Source organism: Taeniopygia guttata, chromosome 1 (assembly GCF_048771995.1).
Source record: "Taeniopygia guttata chromosome 1, bTaeGut7.mat, whole genome shotgun sequence".
NCBI classification, from domain to species: Eukaryota; Metazoa; Chordata; class Aves; order Passeriformes; family Estrildidae; genus Taeniopygia; species Taeniopygia guttata.
Window position 1 is genome coordinate 51,669,131 of NC_133024.1, and position 13,057 is coordinate 51,682,187.

Consider the following 13,057-nt stretch of genomic DNA (forward strand, 5'->3'; position numbering starts at 1 on the left):
CAGAATGAGCTGCCCTCTCCCTCCCCCTCTGCATGAGACAGTATGACCTGGCTACAGGAATCAGTGATGGAAATGGAAATGGTCTGTGATTCCTTGTCATAAACAACAGCTGTTCGGAAGAAATTGAAAAAGGTTCTAAAGTGGAGGCAAAAGTGCATTCCTATTATAAATGTCATTTATTTAAATACCAGGATCACTGAAAGGGTATTTTATTCATTTTCTTGCTTTTGAAAAATGGAAGGAATATGTCAGAGAGTTTCACCTCAATGATCACAGTACAGAAAGCAAGGAAACAAGAGGTCAACTGGCAGTTGTCGGTTTTCCCATTACATTATACATCAGAAAATTAAACTCTCTGTGATTTACCATTTGTGCTGTTTAATGATTTCATCAAGTTTTTAAAAATTCACTTTAAAAAAATAGTACTGAAACTCACAAATACTTAATTCTGTCAGAATGTAACTAAATTAGCATAATTAATAACTAAATTGCTCCACCTTCTTGTTCTGAAGGTACTTTGAATATAGTTGCTAAGCTATTTTTTTTCCAGGCACTATAATGGTTACTTATCCAGTACTTTTTGTTTAAGATCTTGTTATTTTAATAGAGATAAGAAACTGAAAGGCTAATTATTTTTGTTGTCTTAGCTGGAGATTACTAAATGGTTGACTTCTTTTAGAGTTGTGTTTGAATAGGTTTAGACACATTTCACAGGAGTCTGTACCTTTTCCATTCACAGAATTCTCACAGAAATAGTGATCCTAGTAACTTCAACAACTTAGAAATACTTGAATGACTTATTTTTTCAGATGTTACTCTGATCAGCCAAGCTTCTTTGTGACTAGAGAGAAGGAAGAGGGAAAGGTCTCTTGCATCTTTTCTTTGAAGCCATATATCTTCCTCTTCGTGTGACTTTATGTGTATATCTTTGTGTTCAGGGCAGAAATAGTTTAAGGATGAATGCAAGCTGGCAAAGAAAAGAGGGATCGTCTGGAGGCCCCACATGGTCTACATTTATAAAAATGATGACGAAAATGAGGGCAGATGTGAAAAAAGGTTCAGGTATTTTATGGGCATATATATTTGCTCCACTCACTCCTCCTGTAGATAACTATGAATGAAAAGGCAGAGGATTAGGTTCTGAATATTCAGAATTGCAGTATTGCAATTCTTCCACTGTAAACTTTCATGTGTGAGTAGTCCACTGTTCTTCCACTCAGCAAGAGAGGAAAGGGAAGGAAAAGACGTTAGAGGTTTGCTGTCAAAAAATCCTCCTGCATTAAACATCCTTTGAAAGATGAGTTTTGGAACAGGAGATGTGCACCACAGCTGAAAGACAGGGGACATCAAATTAGGGGCTACAAAAGGAAGTATAAATACCTTTCATCAAAATTCATTTGCTTTGTCTAAACTCAGAAGCTTATCAGGAACTTAGTGGATTTTAAGTGAATTATCCTAAAGTTGAAACATATTTTTAACCATCAAGAACAAGTTTTTAGATAATAAGAGCATGATAACTTTTCTTCTCAAGATCTCTTCTGCACATCAGGGTAAATCACAGGAGGATACATACGCTATGAGACAGAAATTAGGGTTATTACACTAATTGTTTATGAGCTGGTCAGAGTAATCAGAAGAATATCTTATGTTTTTTAAATGAAGAAGAATGCCAATTAGATTTTTTAAAATTATTTAAGAGTCAAAGAAATAAATAATTAAATAATTGAATAAATTTTGTGTTTCTCCCAGTTTTACCAATAGCCAGCAATCAGATAATTGCTTCTAATCAAAAAAAAAAGAAGAGAATGAGTTTAAGGTTGCTATGATTGATTTTACCTATGATTGATAATATTCCTGCAAGGTTTGGAGCCTTATTGATCACACAGAGTTTGAAGTTTCTCAGAATTACTTTGCAAAGTACTTATGAACTCCCATGGGACTAAAATACATATAACTTGAATTATGCATCCTTTATTTCTGAATACCAATTTAAAGTACCTGGTAAGAAAAATGGACAAAAAAATCATTAAATTTAAATTCAACAGAATTTTAAAATTTTGGTAAATTCAGTTTTGATAATGAAGGTCTGCAGTATTTTAATTAATTTTGAAAATTAAATTAACATTTGAAATTATATTGCGAACACATAATTTAAATAACACCAGAACCCAGAGTAGCTGGCTATTTCTTTGGCTTTAGCAGGAAGTTAGGGTTTGTTGCATTAATTTTCAGCTCTCCTTCATGGGTTACTGAATGTTTCTGTGCTGTAAAGCTGTCTTTTCCCTCACCTCTCCAAAATGTGCTCTTGGGCCAGTTTCAGGGAGCATGCATAACTAACTTCAGTACAAATAAAATAAACTGCTGGAGTCTTTCTTCCCCCAAGTCAATAGCTGTGCAACTGCATGCCTCCTCCTTTTATTCATATGATTATAGATATTGCTTTACCCAGAAAAACCTGCTTTATATGCTTATTTTCTCAATATATTTTTGCTTTGTCTTCCTGACTCTTAAGCTATATATATTTTTCTTCCTCAGTAACCATCTTCCAGAGAGAACTAGAGCTAAATCTCCGTAAGGGTTGCACCTTTCAAAATGACCCACTGCAGACAGACTCAGCAACTTTAATTTGTGTTTACCTTCCCTCAGCAAAACAGAGATCAAATTCAGTAATCTGTTGGCAAGAAAAACAAATAGTGACAACATCAAGCACTCCGGACTTCTCAGAGAGTATTCAGAGTATAAAAATAAGTTCATGTTTATTTTGCCTTTTGGTTTTAGAGCAGTTTAAGTCCACCTGAGTGATATTTTCAAATTTTCTCCTGCAACTAGGGATCTGCATGTATATTTTATTTACAAGAGACTTCCTCAAAATGCTCATACATTCTTCTAAGCTCAAAAAACCCACAGAAAAGGCTACAAGTTATCTGATAAATCCTGATAGCAAATACTAAATGTGCAACTTCCCTTGGACTGACTATTCCTTCTCTTTATTGGGGATGGAGGAAAAAAGAGGAAGGCATAATTGCAATTCTTTACACAGTCATTTTATTCTCACTTCTGCTCCAGCAAAGGTGAGACTAAGGACAGTTTATCCTATTGCTAAACAGGAAACTTTACTTAGCTCAATCAGTCTCATATAGAAAACTGAAGTTCCCCTTTGAGGATATTGTTTATTCCTATTGTATGAGTCGTTTTTACACTTAAGTAACTTCAGAACTGAGCCTGTAATGAAGTCAGGGTGAGTGAGGATACTGTTTTAGAGGCCTACAATAGGCTTATATTTAATGGAAGAAAATTCTAGAAGAAACTCTTTACTTTCTTACTGCAGGTGGAACTGAAGCTGAGAGGGAGCAGTAATTCTACCTCTGCCACTGCAGAAAGGGAGCCAGGTTCATGGAGGGCAGCACTAGAGGAAAGCAAAATTTGAAATCTGTTTAAACAGCAGAGACTATGAAAGCCAGCTTGCATAAAAGGGTCGAATTGTACAGACATTTCAAGGTGTGCAGCCCTCTAGTGTTTTGAGATCAAATACTGTGAGCAGTGGGATCCAACAGCTTTTCTCCAGCTAAGGGAGCTTTCTGCTGTGCCAAACAACTTTTGCATTTTCATTCCCAGCTGAACTGTACCAATGAAGAGACCTGATTCAAGTAAATTACTCACGCATCGGCTGCTTGCCTGTATGTCACTTATACGGAACAAGTTACAAGTTCCAGAAGCTTTTATAATCAATAGACAGCTCACCAAAGAAGACATACTCTGCACAGACAGATTTTCTCATTTATTCTGTCAGTTCCATACTTGCAAGATATGGTATATCACATAAGATCTCTTTATATTATTGTGCTTTGCAATAATTTTGAATTTCACTGAACTTCATTGAAAGAAATAAAGCCATACTTTTTTACTTTCAAAAACTGAATTTGACCCATTGATCTATCTTGGTTAATTCTATTTTACTAGTCATTTAATGTACTAACTTTCTGAGCAAAATGCTTCCGCAGAGGTGCTTACTTACCTGTTTGGAAACTTAACTCAAAATTACTATTCATCCCCTCAAAAGAGCCTCAAAAACAAGCCCAAATGTGGCAGGAGCACATCACACACAGACCCTGGCCCTGCTGGCCAATTTGTGTCTGCTGACAGCCTTTCATGCCTCTATTTTTGTATCTTACACCATGGCTGTAATGTACGACACAAAAGTGGGCTGGTTTTGGCTGGGGAAGAGTAGTTAGTTATCTTCAGAGCAGTTGGTAGGGGCCTGTGTTTTGCATTTGTGCTGAAAACAGCATAAATAATATGGGGTTTTTTTAGCTATAGCTGAATATTTCTTATGCACAGCCAAGGCTTTTTCTGCCTCTCCCCCTGCCTCACCACTGAGGAAGCTGGGAGTGCACAAGTTGGGAGGGGAGACAACTGGGACAGCTGACCCCAACAGACCAAAGGAACACTGCATACCATATGGCATCCTGCTCAGCATATAGAGCCGGGGGAAGAATATGGAAGGAAGGGATGTTCAGAGTGATGGTCTTTGTCTTCCTAAGTCACCACTCCATATGATAGTGCTCTGCTGTCTCTGCCTACCCATGGGAAATAGTAAACAAATTTCTTGTTTTGCTTTACCTGCTAAGCTGTCTTTATCTCAAGCCATGCATTTCCTCACTTTTACCCTTAATAATATTCTCCATCCCACTGAGAGGGTGTGACCCAGCGGCTGTGTGTGTCTGATCTTCCTGATGGGATTAAAGCACAACAGATGGGTGCACCATGGTCTAGGTGGGGGCAGTGAGAAGGGTGGGACTCCTCGGCCAAGGAGGGGTCCCAGCCCAGGGCTTTGATCATGTATGGCCATGAGCCCCAGCTGAACAGTTACCTCACCCACAGCAGGTTTGTGAGGTGAAGCCTTGCCCTGGGGACTGGGACACTGCCCACGGAGACTTGCTGGGATGTGTGCCCTCACACTATCCCCAGGTGAGTGATTTTCTGTCTACTGGATGTCCCTCAGTGATCCTATGGCCCTTTAGGTGGAGCAACCTGGTCTTCTGGCTCCCCTGGGGCTCCATGTCAGTCTCCGAGTGTGTGCTTTGGGCCTTTGTCCGGGTAGCAACAATATGCCCAGCAGGCACAGGGAACTCATAACCTGTTAAACATCATGGTCACCTGTGGTGTGTGTCAGTTTTGGCCACTGTTTTTGGCTTTCATCAAAGTTTGATTCTGTTAACTGAGTGGAGCTGTTTTCGCATAGCTCTGTGGCACCCTCGTGATTCAGCACTTTAGCAACACAAGAAACACAAGGTGAAAACAGTAACAGTTAAGAGACTGACATGGCACATTTTCTTTATTGCCTTAGAGTGGGAAGGACATGTTCTCAGGGCAGAGCCTGTTGCCCTGAATGCAGTACTTACACTGTTGTATGTAGTTATGATATTATGTGCTTTAAAAAAATCCTGAAAAAAAAAAAAAAAACCCACAAAAAACCCAAGCAACAAAAGAATGCTTCTAGGTTGCAAAGTAAAGAAATATGATTTAATGCAAATTTACAATGAAAAATAAGTGTAATTACCTAAATAAATACTTAAAGATAATAGTTTCCTGTGTTAACAATTTTGAAGCTTTGGCTTTGTAGAATAACTTTGAATGCCTAATTTTGAAGGGATTTTTTTTTTCAGCTTAAAGTAGCAAAGTGGTACATCCATAACCAGTGTGTTAGTCTCATATGCCACAGTAACAAGATATTTAAGAAGGTATATATAAAAAAGTGTTTAAACCAATGCATTAAGACTGATTTGTTTTCTAAGATTTATTTATAAATGTGGTTGTAAACCATTTTATGTATTATATTACTGTGAATGAAAAAGAGGACCTGAAGATGCCAGGAAGAACAAAATAAGTCAGCTTCACTGTTTCCCCAAGCTGAGCAAGCAAATAAGAATCTTCTCGAGTTCCCAAGTAAATCTCAGCGTGTTGACTCTGCGTGTGGGGTGTTTTTTCTGTGATGTTGGTAGCCTAATGGCAAACATCTTAAAAGCTGTATGAAAAAAATAAAATCATTCACAGAGCATATGCAGTCACCCAGAGCAACAGAGGGGATTGTTCTAGGACAAGTGACAAAGTTTCTCCTGGTATATACTGATTTGTCGCTTCTCTTGGGAAATAAATATGTCAATGCATTTGCTGCCTTATGTGTAATAGCATACCCTTCCAGCCAAAGAAACAAATAAGTGTTTCCCTCCTCCTTCCCTCTCCACATAATAAGAAAAACTGAAGTCATACTTTTTGTCTCTGAGCAATCCCTCAAATAAGAAGCAGTGTCCTGTAATTTGATTCAGTTAAGCACTAACCTCCATTCCATTATTCAGGAATGTCAAATCTAAGCTTATGGGAGAAGGATTTTGAGTGAGAGTGTTTTTAGTGGGCACAGTTTGTCTTGATTTCACATGCAAAGGGAGAAGAAACAAGGCACAGTGAATGTGAAGTCAGCGTATAGCCTGCGCGTGTGGGTTTGCACCTCTCGAGGTGAGCAGGGTCCATACAACAGGGTGCAGTCACAAACCAGAAGAGGATGCATTTGATGACTTCTCACTGCAGAGAGTATTCCTTAAGTGTCCAGCAAATCAGCTTTATATTCCAACATGATCTTCTGTAGTGGAGACTACAAAATAGCTGCACTGACTTGCCCTCTGCTTGGTTGAGGCCGTCTATCTCTTGCACTTTAGTATTCCAGGCATAGAAGAACTTAAGCAAAGATGGTTTGTGACTTTCTAGGTACTGCAACATTGAGTTTCCATCTGTTCTGCTCCTGTAAAAGAATGCATATTAGTGCTACCCCAATGAATGTAGCTAAGTGTGAGTTCAGTCTGGTTCTTCAGGTTTACTTTATTGGAAGAGCCCAGCTGTTCTAGAGTACAGTGTATTGTTTCCATATTTCTCTGTTTAAGGAAACCTTTGGTGGAACTCAGTGTGTGTGGATGGAGTAAAACATGGTATTTTTTTTTTTTTTTTTTTTGGGGGGGGTTGCAGTCATTAACAGTATTTAAAAAAAATGTATGTATTAAAATATTGGTCTCAAAATTTTTATTCTCCAGAAAATGTTTGTTCTGAAGGATCAAGCTAAGTTTTAAAAGCTTTTTACTTTACAAAACAATACTGCATTGATCAGCAAAGTGTAAGTAGCAGCCATTTGCTTGTATGCTTAGTTTAAAAAATTAACTGGAAGAGGAGAGAACTGTTTAGTGCCAATCATTAATCCCTATGTTTCCTTTTACTTTGCTTTTTGAGGGTTGATTTTTGGTTTTTTTGTTGGGTTTTTTTTTTTGGTTTTGTTGTTTAGTCTTGAACCTTTTTAGAAATTTAGTTCAGTTATTTTGTGAAAGTAGAGATAAGGAAAAATAATTTTAGAGTGTCTATTATATTCAAGAGATAAATTTTTCCTTTCCAGTTATTACTTGTTACTTGACAGTGCCTTAGTTCACAGTGTCGCATTTTGAAAGCTCTGCAGTCATTTTAGAACTTTGAAATCTCTTCATGAATACTTAATTCTGCATTTGTAGGAGAAGAGTCTGTGCTGGAGAGATCTGTAGTATCATTCAATCTGTGTCCTCTAGCTCTCAGTGCAGATTGTGCAAGGCAGCAGAATAAATTAGTATTACTTTGAAACAACATTTGTCCACTGGAATGCCACCCCTTCAGATCCTTGCACAGAGGACACAGAATAGTACCAGTTGCAGACAGTGATGTATGTTCCACTGTGGTTCTCCCAATTATTGTCATGAAGCTCTCTTGCTTGCATTGATGTTTTGTGAGAAAACAGAGAACAGCAGTGTTTCCAAAATGTATGTGTGTGATGAATGTAATTTATTTTCATTTTTTTCTTCCTCTGTAAAGGAAGTGACTGGGTAAAAATGAGGTAGATTTATTTGCTTGTATAGGGAAGATACCAGAGCAGAGGATAGAGAACATGCAGTAGCTAAGCCTGAAGAGACTGACATACTGAAAAGTTCATGGAGCAGATATGATGCAGAAATAAAAAACTTCTGAGGGATGCAGAGGGTACTGTGCAAAGTGTGCTGAAACCTGGATCAAGTCATTTGGTCTGAAACCAAGCCTAGGGAGAAGGAATTGCTTTCAAATGTATTATTTGGGATACAGCAATTGGGACATTCTTTACAATCCTGTTTTATTTCTGTTTTACTGAACTGGTTCTGAGATTTCTCTGTTAAAAATATTTACTCTAATGTTAGTTCAAATACAGACTTGATTTAATAAATAATTCACAGAATTCACAGAATCACAAGGTTGGAAGAGACTTTAAAGATCATCGAGTCCAACCCATGCCCTAACACCTCAACTAAACCATGGCACTCACTGAGTGTCACATCCAATATTTTTTTAAACACATCCAGAGATGGTGACTCCACCACCTGGCAGACCATTCCAGAATTTTATCACTCTTTCTGTGAAATACTTTTTCCTAATATCCAACCTATATTTCCCTTGGTCCAGCCTTGAGACTATGTCCCCTTATTCTGTCAGTTGCTGCTTGGAGAAAGAGACCAGCTCCCACCTGACTAGAACCACCTTTCAGGAAGTTGTAGAGAGTGATAAGGTCATCTCTGAGTCTCCTTTTCTACCAGCTAAACAACCTCAGCTTCCTCAGTCATTCCCCATAGGGCTTGTATTCCAAGAACCTGTTGAAGAGTTTTGGGTACTCTTTATCCTAAAAGCAAGTGCAATTTCAATATAAATAAATGTAGTACTTCAAAGGTTTGATGCCTTTGGCTCTTGTCACAACAGATGGAATTTTTCAGAAGAGAAATGTTTGTTTTTTTGGTTTTTTGTTTTTTTCAAAACTACCTCCATGAATTGCTGTGAAAATGAATTCTGTAATCATTTTGCTATTAGCATCAGGCAGATGGAAATCAAGAATGGCATAGCATCTACCCTGGATTTTTCCCCTTTTCTTTTTTAAAATTTTTTTAGACACTTTAGACATTTTTTCCAAAAAGAGAAAAAAAAAAAAAGCCCAAAAAAACAAAACTCCAGAATAAAACCACAAATAACAAACCCCCCCCCCCCCCCCCCAGTCCACATAGTTAGCATGCAAGGTGCTGTTATTTATGCCTCTTAGATGCAATGTCTTGAAGACCATAATATGCTTCTGGAAAATGTGAAAATAAGCATTAAGGAAAAAAAAAAAAAAGATGTATTTATTTTTCTTCTTTTTAATAACTTCCAACCAAATTAACTTCTTTGAGCTACTCATGTATGGCATCCTTAATGTACTGAATGCCATGCTGTTCAGACAAACCAGAACCGGCCATAAAAACAATTCAATTAGACAAGACACTTAACCACTTTACCCTTAAGTGTAAATTGATACGTGAACTGAACTCAGTGGAATTTTCCCACTGAGCTCAGTTATGCTGGAATAGATAAAATGTCACTGGTTTGTGTGCATCTTAAAAGTGAGGGTTTTGGCACATGCCACAGCAATTCTGGCGAACATTCCTTCTCACCCTCTTTCTTGCTTTTGAATTTCCTGAGGGTCCTAATTAATACAGTTAGTAAGAAAAGCAGTCACAGTCTATTGGCACCCCAATGGACTTCCATCAGAAAGGAGGCCAACTTCTTTCCTCTTTTTGATCTTCAGTTTATTGGCTGCATTATCTGATTTAGACCTGAAACCTTTATTTTTTTTCAAGATTTCTGTAATTATGCATTCCTTGCCAGACAACTGAATTTTTTATATTTCATATTAAGTTAGTGTCTCTACAATGATGTCCCCTTTTTGGGGAAAAGTTAGGGGATTTTTGTGCAAACACTGTCTTGGGCCACAACCAAACAAATGCCTTCTTAGCTTTAGAAAATCTGGAACACACAAAAGCTGGTATATTTACAAAAGATACTGGCTATACATACTTATTAAATAGAAGTATTCAGTGTTCAAGTATAACCTTGGAGATGACTCTATTAGAATGGCTTGTTTAAAAACCTCTCAGTTTAAAAAAAACACCAAAAAACCTAGTTCTTAGTTTGACATTTGCTTGCATAGATTGAAAAGCTTTTTAGAGGAGGTAATCTTGATGAATCTCATTTTACAGATTGGAAAAGAAGGATGTAGCTCTCCTAGCTTCACTGAACAAACCAGTAGTAAATTTACAATTAGAAATTCAGGCCTCCAGGCTTCCTGTCAGGGCTGTCTGTGTTAGGTCCCATTTACAGGCAATAATATAAAATAAAAGTTGTCTCAATGAAAATTGCCTATTTTGGATAGACCATTATTAGTGCTGTGTATTTACAGAGGATTATGTCCTTTATGCACAGGCATCACAGTTCTTAATAGATGCATAATGTAACACTAGCAACACCAAGTGCTATAAGTGGCTAGAAATTAATGGGCTATATGGTAAAGACAGTCGTGTAGCAGACTTTGGTTCTTGTTCCTGCTTCTTTACCATGAAAAAAACTGAGAGCTGGGCCTGTTCAGTCTTGAAAAGAGACAACTGAGACAGGACCTTATCACTGTCTATCAGTATCTGAATGGAGGGTGTCAAGAGGATGGAGCCAAGCTCTTCTCAGTGGTACCAACCCATAGGACAAGAGGCAAAGGGGAGAAACTGATGCACAGGAAAAAACACTTGAATTTGAGGAAGAACTTCACTGCATGTGTGATCATGCACTGTAACAGATTGTCCAGAGAGGTTTGGAAATCTCTGTCGCTGGAGACTAGAAGAACTGCCTGGATGCAATCCTGCCTCATGTGCTCTAGGATGACCCTGCTTGAGCAGGGAGATTGGACCAGATGACTCCCAGTGATCTTTTCCCTTCTGTAATTCTGAAACAGATGGAAAAAATCCCAGCATGGAAGAAGGTCGAGGACTGGCAGTAATTAATAAGGACAAAGACTCATTACCAAAAATTCTGGAGGAGTATGTGACCACATCTGAGAGCATGGGAAGTCCAGAGCTTAAAAATGGTTATAGGGAGAGGGAAGCTCATTTACACTGCAGCATTATTTGAGTAAAACAGGGAGGAGGTCAGAATGCAGCAGTGACATGGACAGTAGATGAAATGAAACTGAGAAACAAAAAGCTAAATGGAACAACTAATATTTTCCTAGTAAGACTGTGTGACATTCCTGAATAATTTTAATGTAAACCAGAGTATATGCATGCCATGATCAAGGTTTTCCATGTAAATTTTCACTAAATCAATGACAAACCTACAATCAGTTACAGTATTTTTTTTTCTGTACAGAGCGAGAAGAGCATACACCAAAGCCTTCCCACTCCAAAACCAGGTGGTGAGGAAGTTGCTACTAGAAATTGGGACAAGAAAGCGAATTTTAATACTGTAGGTAGTCTGGGGTCTGAATGTGGATTGAACAAGTAAAATTTAAGAGTATAGGGTGTAACACAGCATGCAGCCAATTGCTGGCAGCTCCCTGGGCTTCTTCTCTCCAGAGAAAGATCACTCAGCAGTGGCAGGCAAAGATGATGTAAAAGGGAGGCTTAAATGTGTACCAGTCTAGGTTCTATTTAACCTCTAGGACCTTTGTGAAGACAAGAAGCAGAAAAAGTAAGGAGTCAACAAAGAGAATGGAAAAGGAAGGATAACTGAGTCAAAAGTGGATAAAGGAGAAAATGACAAGGACGTGAATGAGGAAGCGGAGGGAAGATGGCACAAAGGAGAAAAGGAACCATATGGTGTTTTGGGAGAAGTGTGGAAGAAGTTTCCTTTTAGAATTTTTCACTATGCAGTATCTAAAGCTCGCAATAAACACTTCATTATTTTAGTATGTACTACTGTTTCTCATAGTACATGAGAATATGTTCACATTTGAAAATCTGGGCTTGAGCCTGCCCTGCTGCAGTGTCACAGATAAGGGGTGAAGGTGGATACCCCCAACATCTCACATCTTCCTTGAGCGCAAAGATTTGCCTGGGCTAGAGGCTCAGCATGGATGAGACAGCCATGAGTGAGGGCTGGGAACCACACTGGTTCTGAGGCTCAGGGTGGGGTCTGTGCCAGAGCAACTGGAGTGATTCAGGGCTCTTGTAGCAGGTGGGTACCAGGTCACTTCTCAGAGGTACCACTCAAATGTGGAAAGGTAGAAGAAATGGCTGCTAGGAGAGTGGTTGAGAAAAGCCTTTCATACCCCTACTCTGTTGTTTCTCCCAGCTCAGGACCTGTCACATACTTAATAATCTTCATTATTTTTCTGCTTTCCACTGGATGGACTTTTTTCTTAATTCTTTTTGAGACAAGGCAAGAACATAGACTATTTAAGGTCAGTGTATTTAAAGACTTTATTTTCATTATTGTTCTGTCTTTTAATACTCCAAATTCTTCAGGCCTTAATAACATTGCTGGGCTTTTTGACTACTGTTGTACATGGAACAAATGGTTTTATTGAACTGTCCAAAATACTTTCTACATCTTTTTCTCTGAATAGGTGCACTTAATTTAGAACCCATTTGTACACAGGAGGAAATTCACATTATTTCATCCAGTGTATGCTGCCACTTGACTACACTGAATTTTATTTGTTGAGTTTCTTAAATTCATAACTTTATTCAGCTTTTCTGAAGTTCTCTCTGGTCTTCTCTAATCTTGAGTAACCCACGTCACTTTGAATGTGAGGTTTAAAGGTTCCATTAATATTCTAAATGGTTTTAATTTTTTTGTTTTGTTTTGGGATTGGCAAGGCAATATTACAGGTACATTGAGAATACCTTTGTTCAGCAGACCTGCAGTAATTGCTTCTGTCTCCTGCAGTTTGAAGAAAGTGAAATAAAGTGAAAATACCCATTCATAACAAGAAAATGTAAAGTCAAGTAGGCACAAAGTTTTTAATATTTAATTTTCCACATTATAAAGCAGACTCTTCTTCTCCGCCTTCCCATAAATGCAGAAATGGATAGGATTAATTAAACATTAAGCCATTATTCTTCCAAAAAGAAAAGTCCTTGCTGGCCATGCTTGATATAATATATTCCCAAGGTGATCTTTCCCTCATCAGAAGTTTTTCCATCATTGGTTTAAAAATATTAATAATAAA

General features: G+C 38.0%; 1 protein-coding gene across 11 annotated transcripts in view; it reads left to right on the forward strand.

Moving 5' to 3' along the window:
* The window catches only part of PCDH9 (protocadherin 9), a 670,991-nt gene that overhangs the window by 78,379 nt on the left and 579,555 nt on the right, over positions 1-13,057 (forward strand). For 3 of the 11 annotated variants that reach the window (XR_012058678.1, XR_012058679.1, XR_012058685.1), the window contains one exon: positions 1-13,057. This exon is cut by the window's left edge; it is cut by the window's right edge and continues 72,663 nt beyond it. The exons of the other annotated variants lie outside the window; for them this stretch is intronic. The gene's annotated coding sequence lies outside the window, so the exon portion shown is untranslated. 11 annotated transcript variants of the gene reach the window in all.